Consider the following 25,263-nt stretch of genomic DNA (forward strand, 5'->3'; position numbering starts at 1 on the left):
CAGTGGAAACAGTGGTAGACTTTATTTTGGGGGGCTCCAAGATCACTGCAGATGGTGACTGCAGCCATGAAATTAAAAGATGTTTGCTCCTTGGAAGGAAAGTTATGAACAACCTAGACAGCATATTAAAAAGCAGAGACCTTACTTTACAACAAAGGTCCATCTAGCCAAAGCTATGGTTTTTCCAGTAGTCATGTATGGATATGAGAGTTAGACTACAAAGAAAGCTTAGCGCCGAAGAATTGATGCTTTTGAACAGTGGTGTTGAAGAAGACTCTTGAGAGTCCCTTGGATTGCAAGGAGATCCAACCAGTCCATCCTAAAGGAAATCAGTCCTGAATAGTCATTGGAAGGACTGATGGTAATGCTGAAACTCCAATACTTTGGCCACCTGATGCGAAGAGCTGACTCATTTGAAAAGACCCTGATGCTGGAAAAGATTGAAAGCAGGAGGAAAAGGGGATGACAGAGGATGAAGTGGTTGGATGGCATCACCAACCCAATGGACATGAATTTGAGTAAACTCCAGGAGTTGGCAATGGACGGGGAGGCCTGGCATGCTGCAGTCCATGGGGTCTCAAAGAGTCGGACATACTGAGCAACTGAACTGAATAGGAAGCCAGGGAGAGCTTTAGACAGGGGAATGAGGTCCTAAGATTTAGCTTTTCAAACTTTATTGTGGACTTGCTCTAGAGAGTAGGGGCCATGGAGGTGGGGCAGGTAGGCTGCATCACAGCTTAGGGCTGAGCTATTTGGATGGGACAGCTAAGAAGACAGAGGGAGGAGGATGTGGATACGATTGGAAATGGGGTAAGATGATGTGCTGGTTGACTGGGTAACATGAGATGAGGAAAAGAGGGCGTCAAATATCATTCCTAGGTTTCTGACCTGAGCAGCCCAAGGCAAAATAAGTCCATTTCCTAAAGTGAGAACTGTTTTCTATTTGTGTGTGACTGCAGGTGTCCCTTTTGCTATACTGCCTAACGAGTCATAACACACCAGTGTCTGTGAAGCACAGAATGAGAACACTGCTTTGGAGTCTCAGTTCAGTTCAGTCATTCAGTCGTGTCCAACTCTTTGTGACCCCATGGACTGCAGCACGCCAGGCCTCCCTGTCCATCACCAACTCCCAGAGTTTACCCAAGCTCATGTCCATTGAGTTGGTGATGCCACCCAACCATCTCATCCTCTGTCGTCCCTTTCTCCTCCTGCCTTCAATCTTTCCCAGCATCAGGATCTTTTCCAATGAGTCAGTTCTTCACATCAGGTGGCCAAAGTATTGGATTTTCAGCTATGGTAAATATTCTGGACTGATTTCCTTTAGGATGGACTGGTTGGATCTCCTTGCAGTCCAAGGGACTCTCAAGAGTCTTCTCCAACACCACAGTTCAAAAGCATCAATTCTTCAGCACTTAGTAGTTTTGTATAATCCTCTCCTTGGAGTCTAACTTACTCCTATTCCATGAGGAAAACTACAGTGCAAGATGTGGTATTGCCTGCGTGGCTTTTAACTTTTCTTGTAACTGTTGGTAGGTAGAATAGGGAAAAGGAGCCCAAAATGGCAGTGGCTAAAAGACAAGGAAGGGAAAAGCCTGCGAAAATAGAACAAAGGAAGGTCCGAGGACCAGAGTGAGGACCTCAGGTAAAACAAACAACACTCTTGGCTGGCCCAATTTATATAGGACAGGCCCAGGGAGAGGAAAACATATAAAAAGAGGAGCCAAAGGGCTCTCTCTCGCATGCGTGCGTGTTGGAGCTCTCTTCTCTTTGTGTCTTTGGATCAACGTGCCCTCATGCCTCAGAGATGGATTTTCCTGCTATCTTCTAAATAAAATAGAGCTGTAACACTGATTTGTCTAAGAGCTATAACATGGTCCTTTCGAGACCTGAGAGCTATAACACGGTCTATCCAAGACCCAAGAGCTGTGACATGCTGAGGGGGCTTTAATGTCTGTCACTCCAAATCTTTGTTGTGACGAGACAAAGAACCAAGGAACATACACTCCCGTGACATAACCAACTGTACCAATAGGTACATAAAGCATAAATGGGTAGTTGCTCAAATGGAAACAAGTCAAAAATCTGAATGTTTTAAATCAAGTCTCAAATCTCAAATCTGATAACAATATTTGGTAATGGATGCTTGGGGTTGGTGCACTGGGATGACCCAGAGGGATGGTATGAGGAGGGAGTGGGGGTTCAGGATGGGGAACACGTGTACATCTGTGGCGGATTCATGTTGATGTATGCCAAAACCAATACAATATTGTAAAGTAATTAACCTCCAATTAAAATAAATAAGTTTATAGGTAAAAAAAAAAAAATTTGGTAATGGCTTAATTACCAACCCATTGTTCGGATTGTTTGCTTATAGTTAGAACATATTGTATTAAAATATATAGTTAAAACAATACCTAATGTCATTTGAAAGAATTATTCTCTCATTGTGGTTATATCAATAGTTTTTTTTTTGGTTAAGGTATAATTTATGTATAACATTACATTAGTTTCATATGTACAACATCATGATTTGACATTCATATATAGTGGAAAATGATCACCACAATAAGTCTAAATAACATTCATCACCACACATAGTTACAAGAAACATTTTTCTTGTATGAAGACTTTTAAGATTTATTCTCTGAGCAAATTTTAAATATGCAATATATGGTAGTAACCATGCTGTATATTACATTCCATGACATTTATTTTATAGTTGGAAGCTTGTACCTTCGACCCTCTTCACTCATTTCACCCAGTTTCAACTCCCTAACTCTGGCAATTACCAATCTGATCACTGTATCTATGAGCTTGGTTTGGGTTTTATTTTTAGATTCCACATACAAGTTAGATCACATGGTATATGTCTATCTGTGACTTATTTCACTTAACATAATGCCCTCAAAGTCCAACCATTTTGTCACAAATGGCAAGATTTCATTCCTTTTTGGTTAAATAATATTCTATTTATATGTATATGTATGTACGTATACACACACGTGCATACATATGTACACACATATTTTCTTTATCCATTCACCTATCAGTGGAAACTTAGGTTGTCTCCATATCTTGGCTATTGTAAATAATGCTGGAATGAACATGGGGGTACATATCTTTTTGAATTAGTGTTTTTATTTTCTTCAGATAAATACCCAGAGGTAGAAAAGTTGCAAATGGCAACCCACTCCAGTGTTCTTGCCTGGAGAATCCCATGGACAGAGGAGCCTGGCGGGCTACAGTCCATGGGGTCACGAGAGTCGGACACGACTGAGTGACTAAACCATCACTGCCAGAAGAGTTGGATCGTATGATGTTGGGCTAGCCAAAAAGATAGTTCATGTTTTTCCATGACATCACACAGAAAAACCCAATGAGCTTTCTGGCCAAGCAAATAGTTCTATTTTTAATTTTTTGATGAATCTCATACTGTTTTCCATAGTGGCTGCACCAGTTTGCCTTCCCAAAAAAAGTGCACAAGAGTTCCCTTTTCTCCTCATCCTCACTAGCATTTGTTGTTTTCTTTTCAATGATGCCCATTCTCGTAGATAAGAAATGATATCTCACTTTGATTTGCATTTCCCTAGTGATTAGTGATGCTGAGCATCTTTTCATGGATCTGTTGGCTATCAGTTTATCTTCTTTGTAAAAATATCTATTCAGATGCTCTGCCTATTTGATTAGATTGTTTGGTTTGTTGTTATTGAGTTGTATATTTTGGATGTTAACTCCTTTCAGATATATGGTTTGCAAATGCTTTCTTCCATTCAGTAAGCTGTCCTTCCATTTTGTTGATGATATGACTGCCATTTACTAAGTCCTTGCTGTATTATATGAATCATCCTAAGAGCATTACATAAATCAGGCCATTTAATTTGCATTTCAGTTCTGGGAAATAGGTATCATGATACTAAGGACAAGTATCTATTTATATTTAATCCTGGGTTTGTTTTTCACCAAAACTTAGCTTCTAGAGCTCCAGAGTTCAAAATAAACTTTTCTATCAAACAACTAGCAAAGACAGATAAGAAAGAAAAGCTGAACAATGATTTTATCCAGTCCACCTAGAGTTAACAATTAATTGTTTCAAATCTCTTTTTTCTCTAAATTTAGCCTAACTGCTGAAAATAATGAAACCATCTAAAGACACTGAGAAAATCCACAACGAAAGTGAAATTTTGTTTCAAGTTGTGCCTTAGTTCTCTAGCCTGGGTAAATTTTATTTAAAGCTTAAAAAAATAAAGGTGTGAAACACTGAAAGAAAACATTAGGGAGTTAGAATAAGTAGTGAGGTAAATAACCAAGACAACATCCAAGGTCACAAAGCAAAAGAAACTTCCAGGAAGAGATATGAATATGAACTGGCAGGTACCAGGGAAGGTTGCCTCCCAGAGTTGGCCAGTCCCATAAACAGAGGCACCTCTTTGGGCATCTGGAAGGGAGCACCTTGAACAAGACACCCCTCCCCCTGAACTTGGTCTTCTAACAGTTCATTATGATTCTTCACCAAACTCTGCCTTTCAGAGGATATTAGCTATCCATGATTCCAATGGTTGTATCTGTTCCATCTGTGTCCACAGCATGGGGGAGAAAGAACACGGGATGGAGGAATTTTGTGGCAACGATTAATGGGAACAAGGCCCACCACAATCAGTCCCCAAATCTAAATTAGAAGTTACATCAACATCTCCTAGGCATAGCCTTAACTGCATCTTCCGGATAAAGGAAAGAGGAAACAAAAGCAGTAAAAAGAACAGCAGTGGACTTTCCTGGTGGCTCAGTGGTAAAGAATCCCTCTGCCAATGCAGGAGACATGGGTTTGATCTCTGGGCTGGGAAGACCCCACATGTCACAGAGCAACTAAGCCCATGCTCCACAACTATTTAGCCTGTGCTCTACAGCCCCGGAACCACAACTACTTACGTCTGAGCACCCTAGAGCCCTACTCTGTAACAGGAGAAGCCACTGTAATGAGAAGCCTGCCCACGGCAAGGAAGAGCAGCCCGCTCACCACAACTAGAGAAAAGCCGGCATGGCCACAAAGACCCAGCACAGCCATAAATAAAGTAAAATTATTTTTAAAAAAAGAACACCAGCTTTTGTTTCTTTGTTGTTCTATAGTTTTGTTTTGAGGTTTCATTTTGGCAACCAGAGAAACTAGCACAGAGGACAGCTGAAAATTACAAAGTTTACTTTTTAGTTGATAAGAAAAATATCCTGAACTTCAGATCCTTTGTGATCCAAGTTGCTAGAAAAGCATTCCTAATCTTCTTGAGTGAAGCCTTTAGTTGCTGCTGCTGCTGCTGCTAAGTCACTTCAGTCGTGTCTGACTCTGTGCGACCCCATAGACGGCAGTCCACCAGGCTCCCCCATCCCTGGGATTCTCCAGGCAAGAACATTGCAACCACTTCAATTAAACTGGTATTTATTTAGTGTCAGCCTGTGCCCAGCACCCACAGACACTGTGGATACGATGATCTCATCTGTGGGAGGGGAGAGGGGATGTAAACATACATAAAATCATGCCTAACCTTCCTCTGTTTATGACTCATTCTCTAAGGTTACTTTGAAATTCAATCTTTCTCTACCAGGTACTCAAGCACTTACTTAACATGATCTAATTTGCACACTTGAGATGTTCTCTGGTCCACCATTCAAATCAAAATATGAAATAGGACTGGGACAATGTGACTTTATGCCAAGCAACATGCCATACTGAAGGCATTCAAATCATGGCTACTAACTCAAGTTCACAGGGCTCTGACATTCAACAAATAGTCATTGAAATTCAAATTGTTCCTATTTCCAGGGAAGCTCAACAAAGCCACATAATGTTGACCCACATCTCTATGAAGTCTACTAGGATTTGTCCCCTGAGAACTGACTGAGAAGGGGGTCAGAGGCTTAGCTGACCCCTCCGCCCCCTAACCTGAGAAAGGCTGAACAAGCAACAGACTCTTAAGAAAAACAGAGCAAGCATGCATTTATATTTATGAGCACTTAAAAGAGCTACAGGCCTTTTTGTAAGAGATACAGATATGTGTACTTGACACATGCCCGCCTACATAGTCTGAGGTCAACCAGCAATTTGCTTTCTGAGCCTTTATAGAGCAAGCCTTCATCACTTGCTTTAAATATGCATTGTCAAGATATGCAAATTAGTACTTGTCTATTAACCAAGGGCATTAATGAAATCACTCCTTCCATAAATCTTAATTTTAATTAAATTACATCTACAGCATCACAGATCTCCAGCACATATCTTTAAGCTGTGGATGTTGTTTTCTATTGGATACTAACACTGGGTCCTGGGAAAGCCTGGTGAAGCTTCTTTGGGCCTGAAATGGCTTTGTTCTGCTTCATTTTATTTTGCCTTTTCTTTCATAAATCTGAGATAATCAAATGTTTATATTGGCTCTTAGCTATAAAGCTTTAGGATTATATTTAAAAATTAAACAAAGCTAAACAAAGTATTAGAAATGCTATACTGAATCTTTAGTAGGAATAAAATCTAACAAAAATATACTAATATAATAAAAGTTGTTTGATGACACTAAAGTCATGAAGGGAAAAAGGCCATTCCCCTGCAATGTAAATACAATGAATGAGGGATTCCCTGGTGGTTCAGCGGTAAAGAGTCTGCCTGCCAATGCAGGAGACACCGGATTTGATCCCTGATCGGGGAAGATCCCACATGCTGCATAGCATCTAAGCCCATATGCCCCAAATTTTGAGCTCCTGAAGCCCCCACACCTGAAAGCCCACGCTCAACAAGAGAAGCCACAGCAATGAGAAGCCCAAGCACCACAACTAGAGAGGAGCTCCGCTCATCACAATTAGAGAAAGGCCTGCGGAGCAGCAAAGACCCAGCACAGCCAAATAAATACATAAAAAGACTCCAACAGGATTTTAAAAAAAGAAGAGTGACATCATTATCAGTAGTTTCATCTCCTTGATAGCTACTGTTGAGTGTTTGCTCTCCCCTGAGCATAGAGCTCTGTGACTACACATGACCTCACTTGCTTCTCCCAGTAAACCTGGGAAGCAGGTATTCCTCCCCCAATTCACAGGACAGAAGAACTGAAGCTGAGGCAGTGCTAAGCAAATTGCCCACAGTAAGGGGAGAAGCACAGACAACCCCAATCTTTCACTCTAAAGCATGTGATAACCATGAAAAAAAAAAAAAAAAACCCACAGGTAGGTGACCAAGCTGCTCAAGGTTGAGTATACCTGGTATAAAAATGATAAAGCAGCAAACTTCTCTCCTCCCAAGGAGCTGACACATTTAGAACAGAGATCATCTCAAAATACATGGCCCAGACAGAGGTGAATTTCTAGCCCCTAGGTTGAGTGAGAACAATAAATAGTACCTTGGCCCTGGGATTTAACCATTTTGACTCTTAGAGATGTTTATTTTCAGAATTTCTCTTTGGCACTATTAGCTGGTGTGCTAGTAAGTGACCACTTGGAAGTACCTCTTGTGTTTATTATTTAAATGTGCTGTGTTTTTTAAGAATATGGGTCACTATTTCATATGAGTCTCATTTAGGAAGACTCTGAGCAAAAAATTTTCTCAGGTTCTGATGCCAGTTTTTACATGCCTCTCTTGAGCAATAGGTATGAGCATGTTATGAGACTGTTGTAAACCTTATGAATGATCGGGTTTCCCTTTTTACTTTGACAGCTAGGAAGCTTAAGACCCGCTGACAACAAAATACTGTACTGAACACTTGGCTATACCTCATGCACTAATTTCCCAGGCTTAATTTCACTACTCTAACCTTTTTATTTCCCCTTTTTATTCATTATATTATACTTTTTTTTCCTATGATATTTTACAGCAGACTTTTATGGAACACTTTCAAACCCTATTCAGGGTAGAAGCATTCACCCATTTATTGATTTGTGTGTAACAGAATCTCTGTATTTGCATCTGGAACAGATAAACAACCCCCATTAGATGGAGAACTCCTCAAGGGCAGGGAAAAGGTCTTACTCATCTCTGTCTCCTTAGTACCAATCCTGGACTTGGCATGTTGTCAACACTTACTAAATACTTATTGGATTGAATTTTGAAATATTCCCAGGTGATCTTTGGAAGAGTCTAAAAACTATTTAGAACTTTAAACTACTGTCTCAGCACTTCAGTCCCCATCAGCTGAGGGAGCTTGTTTACATTCTAAGTCTTGTTGCAAGTGGGAAAAGAGAAGGTTTTGTTCTGCTGGAGTCCACATATGAAATGCTGGTGCTCCAGCAGTGTCCACGACATGCTTCCCCTGGTGTGCCACCCGGATCAGAGCACCCCCGTACCACAGGGGCTTAGGAAATGTCTGCTGAATACGTTGAAAACTGAGGCTCTTGTTATCTTTCAGTAGGGAAGTGAGGAAAAGTTTTCTTCTGACGCCTCTCGTTGATTCTCCTCAATAATCGATGTTGAATAAAAGGAGCATTACATGAGGTGAAAAACTAAGTTGCTGGACTCAGACTGACTTGGTTTCAAATCCTGGGTATACCACTAGCTTTGCAACCTCACCTCTTCTAATTAAGGAAGTTATCTAAGCCTCCATTTACTCACTGCTTAATGGAGAGTAATCTTAATACTCATGGGACTACCGCAAAGATTTAATGATACCCTGCAAGGTTCCTAGCCTGACACCTTGTACATTGTGAATGCTCAAGAAATGGGGACTGTCTTGCTCATTTTCTTAAATTTGTTCCAAACTCAAATATCAAACATCTCCCCTTAGGGAACTGAACTGTGGGTAGTATGCTTGTGACCAAAATGTCATCTATTTCAATATCTAACCGCATGGCAACTTAGATCAGTCCACCCTCCTTTCCCAAATCCGGGGTCATATAAGTTTTCACCCTCCTCCCTTCAGTGGAGAGCTGCTGGGTGGAAAGAGAAGGAAGCAGGGCTCATTAGTAGATAACTTCAAAAATCCTCTTAACATCCTAGGAATAATTGAAAAGTGACAGGGATTCTCGACTATTTCAAAGAGATACTGAGAAATGAGATTTGAATTTAAAGCAAGTGTCTTTAAAAAGATTGAAATATTTGGGAGCCTCATGGCTGATTTCTGAGGATTAGATTTGGAAAAACAAACACTCTTTAAGTGAAGCATGGACTGAATTTATGAGTTAGAGATAATACTTTGCTTTGAAAGATAAATCTCTTCAAAGTGATGACAATATAAAAATAAGTTTGCATTTAATTTCGTGTTTATGAAAGACACTGTAGACTTACCTACATAGAACTCAAGCTCTCAGGCCTACGAGTTGGTGATTAGCATGATCTCCTTCCGAAGCCTTGTCCTCAAGGCACCACAAACCCATCTGGGCCTCTGTATGCAGGGGAAAGAGAATGGCATTAGCACTGTGTCTACACAAAGACCAACTTTGCATTTAGAGACAGGATGAAGGAACCACTGAATGCACAATTACTCAGTAGGTTTGGGTTCCCTCAGTACAGAAATGTGCTTCCTTCAAGGCCATCAGCACCATTACAGGGGGGTGAGGCAGGTACTCCACAGCTGCCCACGCTGGGGTGCAAAGAACTCATGCTTGGACTCTTCAGGTCCCTCTAATTGGTAAGGAGCCAAATTGAATGTTTTGTCTATCTGTTTCCCAACCTCATACCCCCAAATGGAACCTTCTCTTCTGGATTCAGAAACAACACAGATGTTATTGCTTCCCACATTATAATTATAAGAAAGCAAGCAAATGACTATGCCAATCACTCCACACCCTGTACCCCTGAGGGGCCGCTCGTTGAGCAGGCAGTGCTCCTCCTGGAGAGTGAGACTGTCAACACTCAGTTCAGTTCAGTTCAGTCGCTCAGTCGTGTCTGACTCTGCGACCCCATGAATCGCAGCACACCAGGCCTCCCTGTCCATCACCTAGCAGAAATCAACTTTGAGGATTTACACCTGTTTTCATATACCGCACAGTGGTTAAAAGCACAAGTTTGGAGTCTGACTGCATAGGTTGGAATCACTCTGCAGCCTTGGGAAAGTCACTTTCTTCTTTGAGTCTTTTTTTTTTTAATCTGTAAAAAGGGGATAATAAGAGCTGTTGTGATGATTAATTGAATTAATGTGTGTATTAATCTGCTAGAGTCACTATAACAAAACACAAGAGACTGGGCGATTTAAATAACTTAAACTATTTTCTCATATCTCCGGCCTAAGTCCAAAATCAAGGTTCCAATAGGGTTTAGTTCCTCGTGACAGCCCTCTTCCTGGCTTCCGATATCTGCCTTCTCACTGTGTCCTCATGTGGTGGAGACAGTAATCTCCCTCTTCCTCTTCTTATAAAGCAACTAATTCCATCATAGGGGTCCCACCCTCATGACCTCTTCTAATCTGGATTACCTCCCTAAGATCCCATCCCCAAATATAGTCATATTGCAGGTTAGGTCTTCAAACACATGAATTTTGAGGAAAAGCAAGTCAGTCCATAGCAGTAGGTATAAAGAGTTTAGACCAGTGCCTCAGTTCAGTTCACTTGCTCAGTCGTGTCCAACTCCTTGCGACCCCATGGACTGCAGCACACCAGGCCTCCCTGTTCATCACCAACTCCCAGAGTTTACCCAAATTCATGTCCATTGAGTCAGTGATGCCATCCAACCACCTCCCACCTTCAATCTTTCTCAGCATCAGGGTCTTTTCCAATGAGTCAGCTCTTCACAGCAGGTGGCCAAAGTATTAGAGCTTCAGCTTCAACATCAGTCCTTCCAATGAACACTCAGGACTGATCTCCTCTAGGGTGGACTGTTTGGACCTTCTTGCAATCCAAGGGACTCTCAAGAGTCTTCTCCAACAACACAGTTCAAATGCATCAATTCTTTAGTGCTCAGCTTTCTTTATAGTCCAACTCTCAGATCCATACATGACCACAGGAAAAACCATAGCCTTGACTAGATGGACCTTTGTTGGCAAAGGAATGTCTCTGCTTTTTAATATGCTGTCTAGTTTGGTCATAGCTTTTCTTCCAAGGAGCAAGCGTCTTTTAATTTCATGGCTGCAGTCACCATCTGCAGTGACCTTGGAGCCAAAAAAATAAAGTCTGCCAGTGTTTCCCCATCTATTTGCCATGAAATTTGGGACTGGATGCCATGATCTTAGTTTTCTGAATGTTGAGCTTTAAGCCAACTTTTTCACTCTCCTCTTTCACTTTCATCAAGGGACTCTTTAGTTCTTCTTCACTTTCTGCCATAAGGGTGGTGTCATCTGCATATCTGAGGTTATGCATTAATTACTAAATAAATGATAACTACTTTGTTTTGTTGTGCCAGGTAATTTATATATTGTGTTTGTCTAGTCACTAAGTTGTGTCCAACTTTTTTGCCACCCCATGGACTATAGGCCACCAGGCTCCTTCTGTCCATGGTATTTCCCAGGCAAGAATATTGGAGTGGGTTGTCATTTCCTTCTCCAGGAAAATTTATACATGATCTTGCTTAAAAATCACAGCAATTCAGACAGAAGTTTGTCCTCTTCATCTGAGAAGCTCAGAGAATTATCTGCCTTGACCTTGAGGTGACAAAGTTGATTTGACCCTAGTGTCTGACCCTAAAGTCAATGGGTTTTCTGTATTACCACTCTACTGCATCTTTTAAAAATGAAAAAAACTAAAGCTGTACATTTTCTCTATCACTTTTAGTTATTAAAATATTCATATTTAAAAAACACTTTATGGTAATGAAACAGTCTTACAAATACCTTTTTTGTGTGTGTGTGGAAGTTTTAATGGCTTAAAATAAACAAAGGTAAATTTTTGACTCATGCTATAGGTCCAACTACAGATAGGGTCTACTCATCATCACTCAGGAACCTGGGCTGATAAAGCAACCACTATCCCTAAAACCCAATGAACTCACATCACTGGCTTGTAACCCAGTTCAAAAGTGGCACAGTTCATTCTCACAACTCATTGGCCAGGATCAATCACATGGCCCCAACTACCCACAATGTGACCAAGAAGTACAGTCCACTATGGGCCTGGAAGGGAAGAAATCTAGAATACTGGGAGAAAGCATACCAGCACACATTAGATAACACTTGACAGCCAGATGCTGAAGCATAGCTTTTCTAATACTGAAACAGGACAAAGAACATAATTATAAAACACAGGAAAAACATGATCATAGTTCCAACTGATGGGGTATTTTTTTGTCTCAGTTGGTAGCTAAAAGCAGTATAATTATCCTTCCCACTCCCAGCCAAGACACTACAGGAAAATGGTTATCAACTTATGGAGAAGTGACAGTGGGGTAGGAGAAGAAAGAAGACGGTCAGAGAATGAAAAGAAGCCTAATTTCCCAAGTTTAAGAGATGATATCTTCATCTGTTGAGGCTTATATAAAAATTTTAAAAATACCATAGGCTGGATGGATTAAACTACAAATATTTATGTCCTGCATCTCTGAAGGCTAGGAAGTCTAAGATCAAAATGACAGCAGATTCAGTGTCTGGTAAGAACCTACTTTCTGGTATAGCCAGCTGCCTTCTTACTGTGTGCTCAAATGGCAGAAGGGATGAGAGCACTCTCTGGGGTCTTTTTATGAGGCCACTAATCCCCTTTGTGAAATCTCTACCCTCATGACCCAATCATCTCCCAAAGACCCCACCTTCTAATACTATCCCCTTAGGACGTACACTTTGACATAAGAATCTGGGGGGAGGGATTCATATAAATGCAGTCCATAGCATTCCAGACTTTGTTGTTGTTGTTCAGTCACTCAATTGTATCCAACTCTTTGTGACCCCATGCCAGGCTTCTCTGTCCTTCACCATCTCCTGAAGCTCGCTCAAATTCATGTCCATTGAGTCAATGGTGCCATCCAACCATCTCATCCTCTGTCATCCCCTTCTCCTGCCTTCAATCTTTCCCAGCAACAGGGTCTTTTCTAATGAGTTGGCTCTTAGCATCAGGTGGCCAAACTATTGCAGTTTCAGCTTCAGCATCAGTCCTTCCAATGAATATTCAGGACTGATTTCCTTTAGGATTGACTGGTTTGATCTCCTTGCTGTCCAAGGGACTCTCAAGAGTCTTCTCCAACACCACAGTTTAAAAGCATCAATTCTTTGGCATTCAGACTTCTTTATGGTCCAACTTTCATATCCATACACGACTACTGGAAAAACCATAGCTTTGACTAGATGGACCTTTGTCGGCAAAGTAGTCTCTGCTTTTTAATACATTGTCAAGGTTTGTCATAGCTTTTTGTCCAAGGAGCAAGCGTCTTTTAATTTCATGGCTGCAGTCACCATCTGAAGTGAGTTTGGAGCCCAAGAAAATAAACTTATGTCCTCCTTACACACAAAATATACTTATCTTACCTCAAAAGTCTTTTAACTTGTCCCAGCATCAACTCTTAAGTCTAAAGTCCTGTTGAAATATCAAATAAATCATATATGGATGAGACTCAAGGTTTGATTTGGCCTAAGGCAAAATTTCTCCCCAGTTTTGAAACTTTGAAACCTAACTATGTATGTGTTTCCAAAATACAGTGGTGGGACAAGCATAGCATAGACATTCCTATTCCAAAGAGCGAAACAGGAAAGAAGAAAGGAGTACCAGATCATAAAGTTCAAAACCTAATGGGGTAAAACTTCCATTAGATCTTAAGACTGGAGAATAATCCTCTTTGACTTGATGCTCTGTCTTCTAGACCCACTGGAATGGTATTGTCAACCCCACAGCTTGGCAGAATGCTGCCCAGGACAGCTGTCTTCAGTGGCCCTACCCAATCACAATCCTCTTCCAGGGCCACCAATGCAGTTCTGCAGTGGCCCCATCACCGAGGACTAGAGGGAAGCCTCTTGATCAGTCAGACTGGAGTGGCAGCTTCACCCTTTGAAGCCACTCTGCCTCCTGGGTTCTTACACACCAAATCCTTGGTGTAAGTAGTAGCCCCAGTGATTTTTTTAACCATTTTGGGGGGAGGTGAGGGTAGTCAGGTCATACTTCCCTTGTCTATAAGAAATATACCGGGATTCTGTAGAGATGTTTAGGTCAAGGGTGCATATTCATAGTAATCTCCTTATCATACCCCTCTCTCCTCTCTCAGGGTTCCAACTGCAGGTATCTTAGGCTGCTCTAAGTAGTTCCATGACTCACTGATGCGCTCATTTATTTCAGAATTGTTTTCCTGTGTTTCATATTGGATAGCTTTCATTACTAAATCTTCAAGTTCACTAATCTTTTCCTTCTTCAATATCCAATCTGTTGTTTATCCTATCCATCTTATTTTTCATCTTACATATTCCACTTTCCATCTCTAGAAAATTTTATATAGTTCTTCTATCTTCTATGTCTCTACTTAACATATGCAGTGTTTCCTCTTTTTCTTGAAAATATGAAATAGTTATAACAATCATTTCAATGCTTTAGTTACTAATTTTATACTCTGTGTCACTTATGGGCATGTTTCTATTAACTGATTTTTCTCCTTTTATGGGTCATATTATCCTGTTTCTCTGTATGCCTGGTAATTTTTTATTGGATGCCAGGCATGGTGAATTTTTCTTTGTTGAGTGCTGGATATTTTTATACTCTCATATTTTTCAAGCTTTACTCTGGGATACAGTCATATCATTTGGAAAGAGTTTTGGTTTTTTTGAGGCTTGCTGTTAAGATTTGTTAGGTAGGATTCAGCAGCTTTTGTTTAGGTATACATTTGCTGCCCCACTGAGACAATACCCTTCAGAATACTCTTCTCTCTCTGATGTCCTGTGCACTAGGACATTTTCCACTTTTAGGTACTTGAACGTAACTATTTTCAGCTCTGTATGAGTGTCATGAAATGTTCCCACTGCTCCTTTTTGTCATTTCTTTCCCCAAACTTCTGTAGTCTCCCCACAAGCATGTAGCAGGAGTCAGAAGATCTCAGGAGGACGGATCTCTAGACCCACCCAGCTCCCTCTTTGTGAACTAGAGACATTTTGGCTTCCCCAGACTCCAAACTCCAACTCTTCAAATCATGGCAGTCACTGGGATCCCTCATTTCCTCTTCCCTGTACTGCAGCCTGGGCTTCCCAGGTGGTGCTAGTAAAGAACCGGCATGTCAATGCAGAAGATGCAAGAGACATGGGCTCAATCCCTGCGTCAGGAAGATCCCGTGGAGGAGGGCATGGCAACCCAACTCCAGTATTCTTGCCTGGAGAATCCCATGGACAGAGAAGCCTGGCAGGCTACAGTCCATAGGGTCAGAAAGAGTCAGACACAACAGAAGTTACTTAACACACACGCACGCATACTGCCCCCTAGAACTCACTCCAGGCACTAAGCCGGAGAAGTCACACAGTTCACCCTGTTTGCTTTTCCACCCTCAGAGATAAATGTCCTGTGTTGCCTGATAGACAATGTCTGAAAAACTTTGCTTCATATATTTTGTCCAGTTTTCAAGTAGGAAGATACATTCAGTCTCTATTTTCCTTCCTGTCTAGAAGGACATTTTTAAGAGAGAAATTGGCTCCTTTTTATTTTTGCTTCATCATCACACATTTAAGTTAGATAAAATGGTTTTCTCTTACAGAAAGTGAACAACTGAATTAAATTGGAAAACATGACACTCAGAAATTAACTCAACATTTATTTTCATACATTGGAAGCCATAGTTATATTTTGAAGTTATCTTTTATTTGCATTTTTTTTCAGTTGTCCTTACATTTACTAATTTCCATCACCATGGGATATATTTAACATTCTAAAATATTTCTTGTACATTTATATTTTAATATATTGTTATAGAATTTTTAAACTGGAAAAAGTCTTAGCCATTCTGTAATGAAATCTCTTATTTCTCTACATGACAAGTAGACCTAGCTAGGTTATTTGGTGCAATATAACACAGTTACCCACAAGCAGAGTAGAAACTAGAAGCCATTTTCCTTTCATTGAATCACTGAGTACTAAGCAGTCAGCTAGGGAGTTCAAATGAGTTCCAGGCACTGCTCTAGACATTTTCTGCAAACATACTTCCTTTCCTACACTAGCAATGCCCACAGTCTGATAATGGTGACAGTCACGCAACAGATAATTAAAATGCGATGTGGAAATCACCACTGGAGAGGAAGATATTTCAACTTTTCAACATTTCGTTCAAGTGTGACACATACCAAAAAAGCATGTGAAATGAACTCACCATGTAATCCGCACTAAAAATCAAGACATAGAATATTGCTAGCACCTGAAAAGCCCCATTCCAGTCAAGCCACCTGGGAAAGTAAAGCAAATCTTCCCCAGGGTGGGCCACATAAGATGAATGCAATGTGGAAAATGCAACTGGGAGGAAGCTATGACTCCCAGTTCACTGCTCTCTCCACTGCAACATATGTCCCTCTAGTGAAAGCCCTCCAGGATCTTCCAAAATTCAGAGGCCACAGAAACCTCTTCTAAAGTGATCATGAAAGTTAACATATTGAAGAGATTCTGCTTGTGGAATATTGACAGGGGTTCTCTTTTCTTTTTTTTTTTTTTTCCTGGTGTTAGCAACTTTGTAATAACATGTGGGTTTCTCTCCAGTCTTAGGGACAGCTTTAGTCCTTTAGGCTTGGCCTTTTGGCACTGGGGCTTCCCTGGTGGCTCAGACAGTAAAGAATCTTCCTGCAATGCAGGAGACCCAGATTTGATTCCTGGGTCAAGAAGATCCCCTGGAAAAGGGAATGGCAACCCACTCCAGTATTCTTGCCTGGAGAATTCCATGGACAGAGGAGTCTGGTGGGCTACAGCCCATGGAGTCACAAAGAGTCCAGCATGACTGAGCAACTAACACTTTCACTTTTCACTTTTGGCACTTAGGGGAAAAAGGAAAGGGAGGCACAAGGAATATCTAATATTATGAAAATGTCTGTGACCAAAAACACCTGGAACATTTACATATTTCTATTTTGATAAATGTATTGTAAGGTTGCTGTTAACACCAATCCTAATTATTAAATGAATTTTTAATGCTGAAAAAAATTTTAATTAGCACTGGGAATGAACATGTGGAATTATAGCTGGAGATGCAAGTACAAGAAATGAAATGTTGCTCTGAGGAGGATTCAATTTGACTTCTACTGCTTGTCCCTTGGTTATATTTCACAAAATCAAATGTGCCTTTCATTCCTTTGTTAAACTTTTTCCATTAAAAGGAAATCTGTAATGCTTCACAAATTTTGTAATCCCACAACTCATGCAATTAGCCTACACACCATGAAAACCAGGTGTTATTATTTCAAATATATATGAAAAACACTATTCATGATTTTATATCACTCTAGAGGCCCCAACTGAGGATAACATGCCTACAGGTTGGATAAACATATGAATCTTATTAAATCCTACAGGTAGCTTCATGTGTGTGATTTACTCAGTCATGGCCAATACTTTGCGACTCCATGGACTGCAGCCCACCAGGCTTCTCTGTCCACGTGATTTTCCAGACAAGGATACTGGAGTGGGTTGCCATTTCCTTCTCCAGGGGATCTTCCCAACCCAGGGATCGAACCCAGGTCTCCTGCACTGCAGGCAGATTCTTCTAGCTCCATAAAATAACTGTATTATTCGAAAGCTGGCTGCCAGATTGGCTGCTTCAATGATTTTCATTACAATTACAGGAATTATTTTCTATATCCCCTGTTGTTCCTGCCTCAGAATTGAAGGGGAAACAAAATACATAGCATTATGTTGTCACTGGATTTAGGGTTAGCTTGAGAGTATAATCTGTGATGCTACATACTCCAGAGCAACATCTCTTTCACCTTTAAATGATGTATTTTCTTCCAGATGATCTAGCTCAGGAAAGAATCTATGGCAACTCCTTTAACTTATCATTCAAATCAAACTTTACCTAAACATACCACTTAACAAAAATAAACCTAAGAACCAGAACTGTTTGAAAGATGATGAAATAGACCTTAACACAATTAAATCAGAGCTCTATAGATGTGGTCTCGCCACATCTGATCCAGCATCTAGCCCAGTCTAATGCTTTACCAAATTTTTCATCACCAAACTTTCTCCCCTTCTAAGCATAAAACCAATGACACCCAACTTATAATTTAAAATGTATGTCTCTTCTTCCTAGATGGCATTCCAACATCGTGGTTTTATGCAAACTCTATTGAGCATAAAAGGACGAGGTCTTCTCAGGTCTAGGCAGAGAACTGCCCTACAGGCTGACCCTGTGAGTGGCAGCTTTCTCTGTCTTTCTCTGCAGTCTTCCTTGCCAGAGAAGCACCTTCTCAAGCCCTTTTCCACTTCCGCCCACAGGTGCAAACATTGCACTTCCATACTGTTTAAAGTCTTGCAGTGCGTATGATAGGAAAACTCATCATTGAATGAATCCCACAATTGCGAACATGCAATTTGAAAGCAGAGCCATTTGATCAGATCCTTCCATCATTCCAGCCAATTTATGAATTAGTAGAGTAGGTACCTTGCCTGGTGGCTCAGACAGTAAAGAATCTGCCTGCAGTGCAGCAGACCCAGGTTTAATCCCTGGGTCTGGAAGATCCCCTGGAGAAGGGAATGGCAACCCACTCCAGTACTCTCACCTGGAGAATTCAATGGACAGAGGAGCCTGGCAGGCTAGAGTCCATGGAGTCACAAAGAGTCAGACACAACTGAGCAACTAACACTTTCACTTCACTTTTTCACAATAGGTATCTTCGTGCATCTGTACCCTTGGCAGTATGAATTGAGAGCCAACAATTTTGCTATAAATGGTTTAAAATTAATGACTCAAAAAGAGACTAACGGCTCACTAAGGACCTACTCATAGAGCTGAGCCCCATATACAATCTGAGAAGTCTTTAGTTATCTTAAAATAAAGATTAAATAGTCTATTACACTAGAGTTTAAGTAGGTACAATTTCTAAATGGGCTGATGGATTAGAACTAGAGACTCTGTGTTTTCAGGCTTTGCCAAATATATATATATAAACATGGTCTCTGTGGAGTCCTGCTTGCCCAGTTATAATCATTTGAACCAGTAGAATCAAATTAACCAGTTATGGTTCATTTATGAATTCCCAAATGGGTCACGATTAGCTCTGGGGAAGCTTATTATTTTATTCCCACTGTGAGATGATTACTTGACTCAACCCTCAGTCATACTTACCAAGACTTGGTGATAACATAATGTACTGTGTACTGAGCCATCTGCCCAAAAGTTGTATCAACTTTCTCTTTCTGGGGCCTGGCAATTTTTGAGATACTGATAAGGAGGAAAAAGGTATGATTCTAGAAGAGACTATTCCTCGTATCTTCCTACTGACTCCCTCCTTACATGCAGTTAGTATGGGGAGGGGGCAGCGGGGCAGGAGGGGTTCCCATTCCCATCTGGAGAGGGCTCTGTGGCACATTTCAATCAGGTTCCTTGGTGGATTCACTCTCACTCTCCTTACCCCCTTAAGTTCCCTTCCCCTCCCCCCTACACTACCCCCACCATCCCCTTCTCTCTCCTCCCCCACCTCCAAGGTCCATTAGAGCAAATCAGATGCAGCAGAAAGCCGGGCAAAGAGAGCAAATTGCCCACAACTTCCTAGGCCATCTCACCCCTTGTTCCCACTCAGCCCTCCTCCCCTCCTCTCAGAGCCACCTAAGCCACCTAAGAATCACCTAGAGATCTTACTAAAAATGTAGGTGCTTGTGTCCTATTGCAGGCCTGCTGATTGGACGGGGAAAGTGGCCAGGAATCAGCATTTCCACAAGCCCCGCCCTTCACTCCTGGCACACCGGCCTCTGCAGAACCTCTAGCCCCTGTACTGGCTCAGGAAGCTGCAGAAACAGAACGTTGCAGTCCAGGTCTCATTGCTGACAATCCATAGCCTAATTAATTGGCCTCCCCAGGCATCAATGACACTATCCAGCAAATCCTTTACTCTCTTCCTTCACAGAGGCATAGCCGAGGAGCGCAGCAAGAGGGGTCCCCAAGACTCAGTGTACAGGCAGGCAAGTGCAACTTCCTTTCACTGCAGCACACAAACCCCAACCAAGAGAGCACCCCAGAACCCCGGATTTAAAGCCTGGCTCCACCTTGACTTTACCCAGATTAACCTTATCTGATTCCCATTTTGCCTGAATCAGGACGGGATTTCATACATTTTCTTGACTCATTCAGGTGGGAGCTTGCCTACAATGCTTCTTTTTCAAATAGGAAGGCTCACAGTGAATTCTTTTCTCTCCTTTTCTTTTGGCCCCCACTACTTTCCTGGGTCTCTCTCGCCTGTTAATAGCTTTAGAGAAAAAAGTCTCATCAGTGTTGCCTCAGAACTTGCTCAGGTTTGTGTGCTGCAGTTCTGAGGTAACTTAATAACTAACTGGGTTTTAGTTTAAGAGCAGAGAGAGTTCTTACCATAGCTATTCTTTAAAGTGCTGGGAATCAGTTACTTTAAAAGAAATGGGTCAAGTACTACAAATTTCTTATCCAACTACTCTGTTGTATTATTTATGAAAATAAACTTATTTTGAAGCACTGTGGCAAATAACACAATGACAATAGTATCATGAAGCTTTAAAATCACTATTAAAAGCTTTAGCATAGCTTCAGACAGTAAGAATTTACCTCAGTAGGGAGATACATTTTTCTTCCATAAATACAACGTCAAGGCTTGTGAACCTTAGGTTTTTTTTGTTTTTAATTAAATACAATAAATAAAGTTTGGAACAGTTTGTTTTATTGTTGATGGTTAGATATTCCAAACATTGCTCCACTAAGAATTAGAAGTAGCTGCAAAACTTTGATAAACGAGCAGCACATTTTCAGTGTGAAATGTTCAAAATATACTGAACAAATGCTGAATCTCACTCTGAGAGATTCTCTCTCTCATCCACTTATCTCCCATGATTATTTTTTTTTTAAATGCAACAGAATGATTTGGCATATGCTGGGGAAAATGTTATGCAAATTTTGATATTTTCTCAACTGTACAAATTGGAATATGGCTTAAGTTCAGTCAGTTCAGTTGCTCAGTCGTGTCTGACTCTTTGCGACCCCTTGAATTGCAGCACGCCAGGCCTCCCTGTCCATCACCAACTCCTGGAGTTCACTCAAACTCATGCCCATCAAGTCGGTGATGCCATCCAGCCATCTCATCCTCTGTCATCCCCTTCTCCTCCTGCACCCAATCCCTTCCAGCATCAGAGTCTTTTCCAATGAGTCAACTCTTCGCATGAGGTGGCTAAAGTATTGGAGTTTCAGCTTTACCATCAGTCCTTCCAATGAATACCCAGGACTGATCTCCTTTAGGATGGACTGGTTGGATCTCCTTGCAGTCCAAGGGACTCCCAAGAGTCTTCTCCAACACCACAGTTCAAAAGCATCAATTCTTCAGTGCTCAGCTTTCTTCACAGTCCAACTCTCACATCCATACATGACCACTGGAAAAACCATAGCCTTGACTAGATGGACCTTTGTTGGCAAAATAATGTCTCTGCTTTTGAATATGCTGTCTAGGTTGGTCATAACTTTCCTTCCAAGGAGTAAGTGTCTTTTAATTTCATGGCTGCAGTCACCATCTGTAGTGATTTTGGAGCCCAAAAAAATAAAGTCTGACACTGTTTCCACTGTTTCCCCATCTATTTCCCATGAAGTGATGGGACCAGATGCCATGATCTTCGTTTTCTGAATGTTGAGCTTTAAGCCAACTTTTTCACTTTCCTCTTTCACTTTCAAGAGGCTTTTTAATTCCTCTTTACTTTCTGCCATAAGGGTGGTGTCATCTGCATATCTGAGGTTATTGATATTTCTCCTGGCAATCTTGATTCCAGCTTGTGCTTCCTCCAGCCCAGTGTTTCTCATGATGTATTCTGCATTTAAGTTAAATAACCAGGGTGACAATATACAGCCTTGACATACTCCTTTTCCTATTTGGAACCAGTCTGTTGTTCCATGTCCAATTCTAACTGTTTCTTCCTGACCTGCATATAGGTTTCTCAAGAGGCAGATCAGGTGGTCTGATATTCCCATCTCTTTCAGAATTTTCCATAGTTTTTTGTGATCCACAATAAACTGGATCACAATTGTGATCCAGTCAAAGGATTTGGCATAGTCAATAAAGCAGAAATAGATGTTTTTCTGGAACTCTCTTGCTTTTTTGATGATCCAGCGGATGTTGGCAATTTGATCTCTGGTTTATCTGCCTTTTCTAAAACCAGCTTGACCATCTGGAATATGGCTTACTGTTGCAATAATTGATTTTTAGGTGATAGACCCAGGGACTGTGACAATCACAGATTACAACATGCATTTTTTAAAATTATTTCTTATTATAAAAGTAATATGAAAAATTATAAAAGAAGATAGACAATTTTTTAATATTCAATAGAAGAAAATTAAAATAGTATGTTCTTTAATCCAACACTATCTGCTCATGATAATCACTATTCATTCTATAATAACCACAGTTAATGCACTGATAGCTATTATTGGAATCTTTATTGTAACACAGCTTAATATTGCCTTCTAAAATATTTGTAGAATACTTTCTAACTATCTGTTAAACTATTTATGAAGATAAGTGGAATATCTCTTCTAATAGGTTTTTACTGGATGTAGGAAAACTGTAGATACTTTACAAACTTATTTTATAACTGAATACCTGCTGAACTCTAATTGTAATTTCATTTTAATTATTTCTCTTGAGTTGTCCAAGTAGACAGTTACGTCATTTGAGAAAAATAATATTTTTCCTCTAGATATATTTATATATTTTCTCATTTAAATGTCTAGAATCTGGTCAAATTAGAGTAGTGATTATCTTGGGTATCCTTGGGATAGCCTAGTCTTTTTACAAATTTCAAAGAAATAATTCTAGAGGTTTCTGTCAAGTATGATGTGAGCAACTGGTTTCAGAAAGATAATCTTAGACATTTCAATGAGAGATTCCATCCACTAAGAAATTTTAAAATCAGAATTGATATTTAATTGAAGTCTTTGTATGTGTACTAAAATGATCAAATCTCCAGTTCCATTCTTCTTTCTCAAGATTGCTTTGGCTATTCGAGGTTTTTTGTATTTCCATACAAATTGTGAAATTGTTTGTTCTAGCTCTGTGAAAAATACCATTGATAGCTTGATAGGGATTGCAATTGAATCTATAGATTGCTTAGGGCAGTATACTCATTTTCACTATATTGATTCTTTCAATCCATGAACATGGTATATTTCGCCATCTATTAGTATCCTCTTTGATTTCTTTCACAATGTTTTATAGTTTTCTATATATAGGTCTTTAGCTTCTTTAGGTAGATATATTCCTAAGTATTTTATTCTTTTCGTTGCAATGGTGAATGGAATTGTTTCCTTAATTTCTCTTTCTATTTTCTCATTATTGGTGTATAGGAATGCAAGGGATTTCTGTGTGTCGATTTTATAGCCTGCAACTTTACTATATTCATTGATTAGCTCTAGTAATTTTTGGTGGAATCTTCAGGGTTTTCTATGTAGAGGATTGTGTCATCTGCAAACAGTGAGAGTTTTACTTCTTCTTTTCCAATTTGGATTCCTTTTATTTCTTTTTCTGCTCTGATTGCTGTGGCCAAAACTTCCAAAACTATGTTGAATACTAGTGGTGAAAGTGGGCACCCTTGTCTTGTTCCTGACTTTAGGGGAAATGCTTTCAAAGCCACAGTCATCAAGACAGTATGGTACTGGCATAAAGACAGAAATATAGATCAATGGAACAAAGTAGAAAGCTCAGAGATAAATCCATGCACCTATGGACACCTTATCTTTGACAAAGGAGGCAAGAATATACAATGGATTAAAGACAATCTCTTTAACAAGTGGTGCTGGAAAAACTGGTCAACCACTTGTACAAGAATTAAACTAGAACACTTTCTAACACCATACACAAAAATAAACTCAAAATGGATTAAAGATCTAAATGTAAGACCAGAAACTATTAAACTCCTAGAGGACAACATAGGCAAAACACTCTCCAACATACATCACAACAGGATCCTCTATGACCCACCTCCCAGAATATTGGAAATAAGAGCAAAAATAAACAAATGGGACCTAATTAAACTTAAAAGCTTCTGCACAACAAAGGAAACTATAAGCAAGGTGAAAAGACAGCCTTCAGAATGGGAGAAAATAATAGCAAATGAAGCAACTGACAAACAACTAATCTCAAAAATATACAAGCAACTCCTACAGCTCAACTCCAGAAAAATAAACGACCCAATCAAAAAATGGGCCAAAGAACTAAATAGACATTTCCCCAAAGAAGACATACAGATGGCTAACAAACACATGAAAAGATGCTCAACATCACTCATTATCAGAGATATGCAAATCAAAACCACAATGAGGTACCATTTCACACCAGTCAGAATGGCTGCGATCCAAAAGTCTACAAGCAATAAATGCTGGAGAGGGTGTAGAGAAAAGGGAACCCTCTTACACTGTTGGTGGGAATGCAAACTAGTACAGCCACTATGGAGAACAGTGTGGAGATTCCTTAAAAAACTGGAAATAGAACTGCCTTATGACCCAGCAATCCCACTGCTGGGCATACACACCGAGGAAACCAGAATTGAAAGAGACATGTGTACCCCAATGTTCATCGCAGCACTGTTTATAATAGCCAGGACATGGAAGCAACCTAGATGTCCATCAGCAGATGAATGGATAAGCAAGCTGTGGTACATATACACAATGGATTATTACTCAGCCATTAAAAAGAATACATTTGAATCAGTTCTAATGAGGTGGATGAAACTGGAGCCTATTATACAGAGTGAAGTAAGCCAGAAAGAAAAACACCAATACAGTATACTAACACATATATATGGAATTTAGAAAGATGGTAAGTATAACCCTGTATGTGAGACAGCAAAAGAGACACAGATGTACAGAACAGTCTTTTGGACTCTGTGGGAGAGGGAGAGTGTGGGATGATTTGGGAGAATGGCATTGAAACATGTATAATATCATATATGAAACGAATCGCCAGTCCAGGTACGATGCATGATACTGGTTGCTTGGGGCTGGTGCACTGGGACGACCCAGAGGGATGGTATGGGGAGGGAGGAGGGAAAGGGGTTCGGGGTGGGGAGCACGTGTACACCCATGGCGGATTCATGTTGATGTGTGGCAAAACCAATACAATATTGTAAAGTAATTAACCTCCAATTAAAATAAATAAATTTATATTTTTCAAAAAATAGTCAAATCTACTTTTCCTTTGGCTCTGACAAATTACAAATAAATTTTCTAGTATCAATCCATACTTGAATTCTTAGAACTATTCTTCATTACCA

The 25,263-nt window shown here is 40.3% G+C and overlaps 1 long non-coding RNA gene across 5 annotated transcripts in view; it reads right to left on the minus strand.

The window, feature by feature from the left end:
• The window catches only part of LOC123330542, a 521,303-nt gene that overhangs the window by 397,698 nt on the left and 98,342 nt on the right, over positions 1-25,263 (minus strand). For 4 of the 5 annotated variants that reach the window (XR_006546541.2, XR_006640299.1, XR_006640300.1 and 1 more), the window contains exon 2: positions 9,251-9,347. This is a non-coding gene — a long non-coding RNA (uncharacterized LOC123330542). Of the gene's footprint in view, positions 1-5,411; positions 5,487-9,250; positions 9,348-25,263 lie in introns of those variants that run through there. The other variant, XR_006640298.1, reaches the window with a different exon arrangement.

The sequence above is a fragment of the Bubalus bubalis genome, chromosome 19 (assembly GCF_019923935.1).
Source record: "Bubalus bubalis isolate 160015118507 breed Murrah chromosome 19, NDDB_SH_1, whole genome shotgun sequence".
Classification (NCBI taxonomy): domain Eukaryota; kingdom Metazoa; phylum Chordata; class Mammalia; order Artiodactyla; family Bovidae; genus Bubalus; species Bubalus bubalis.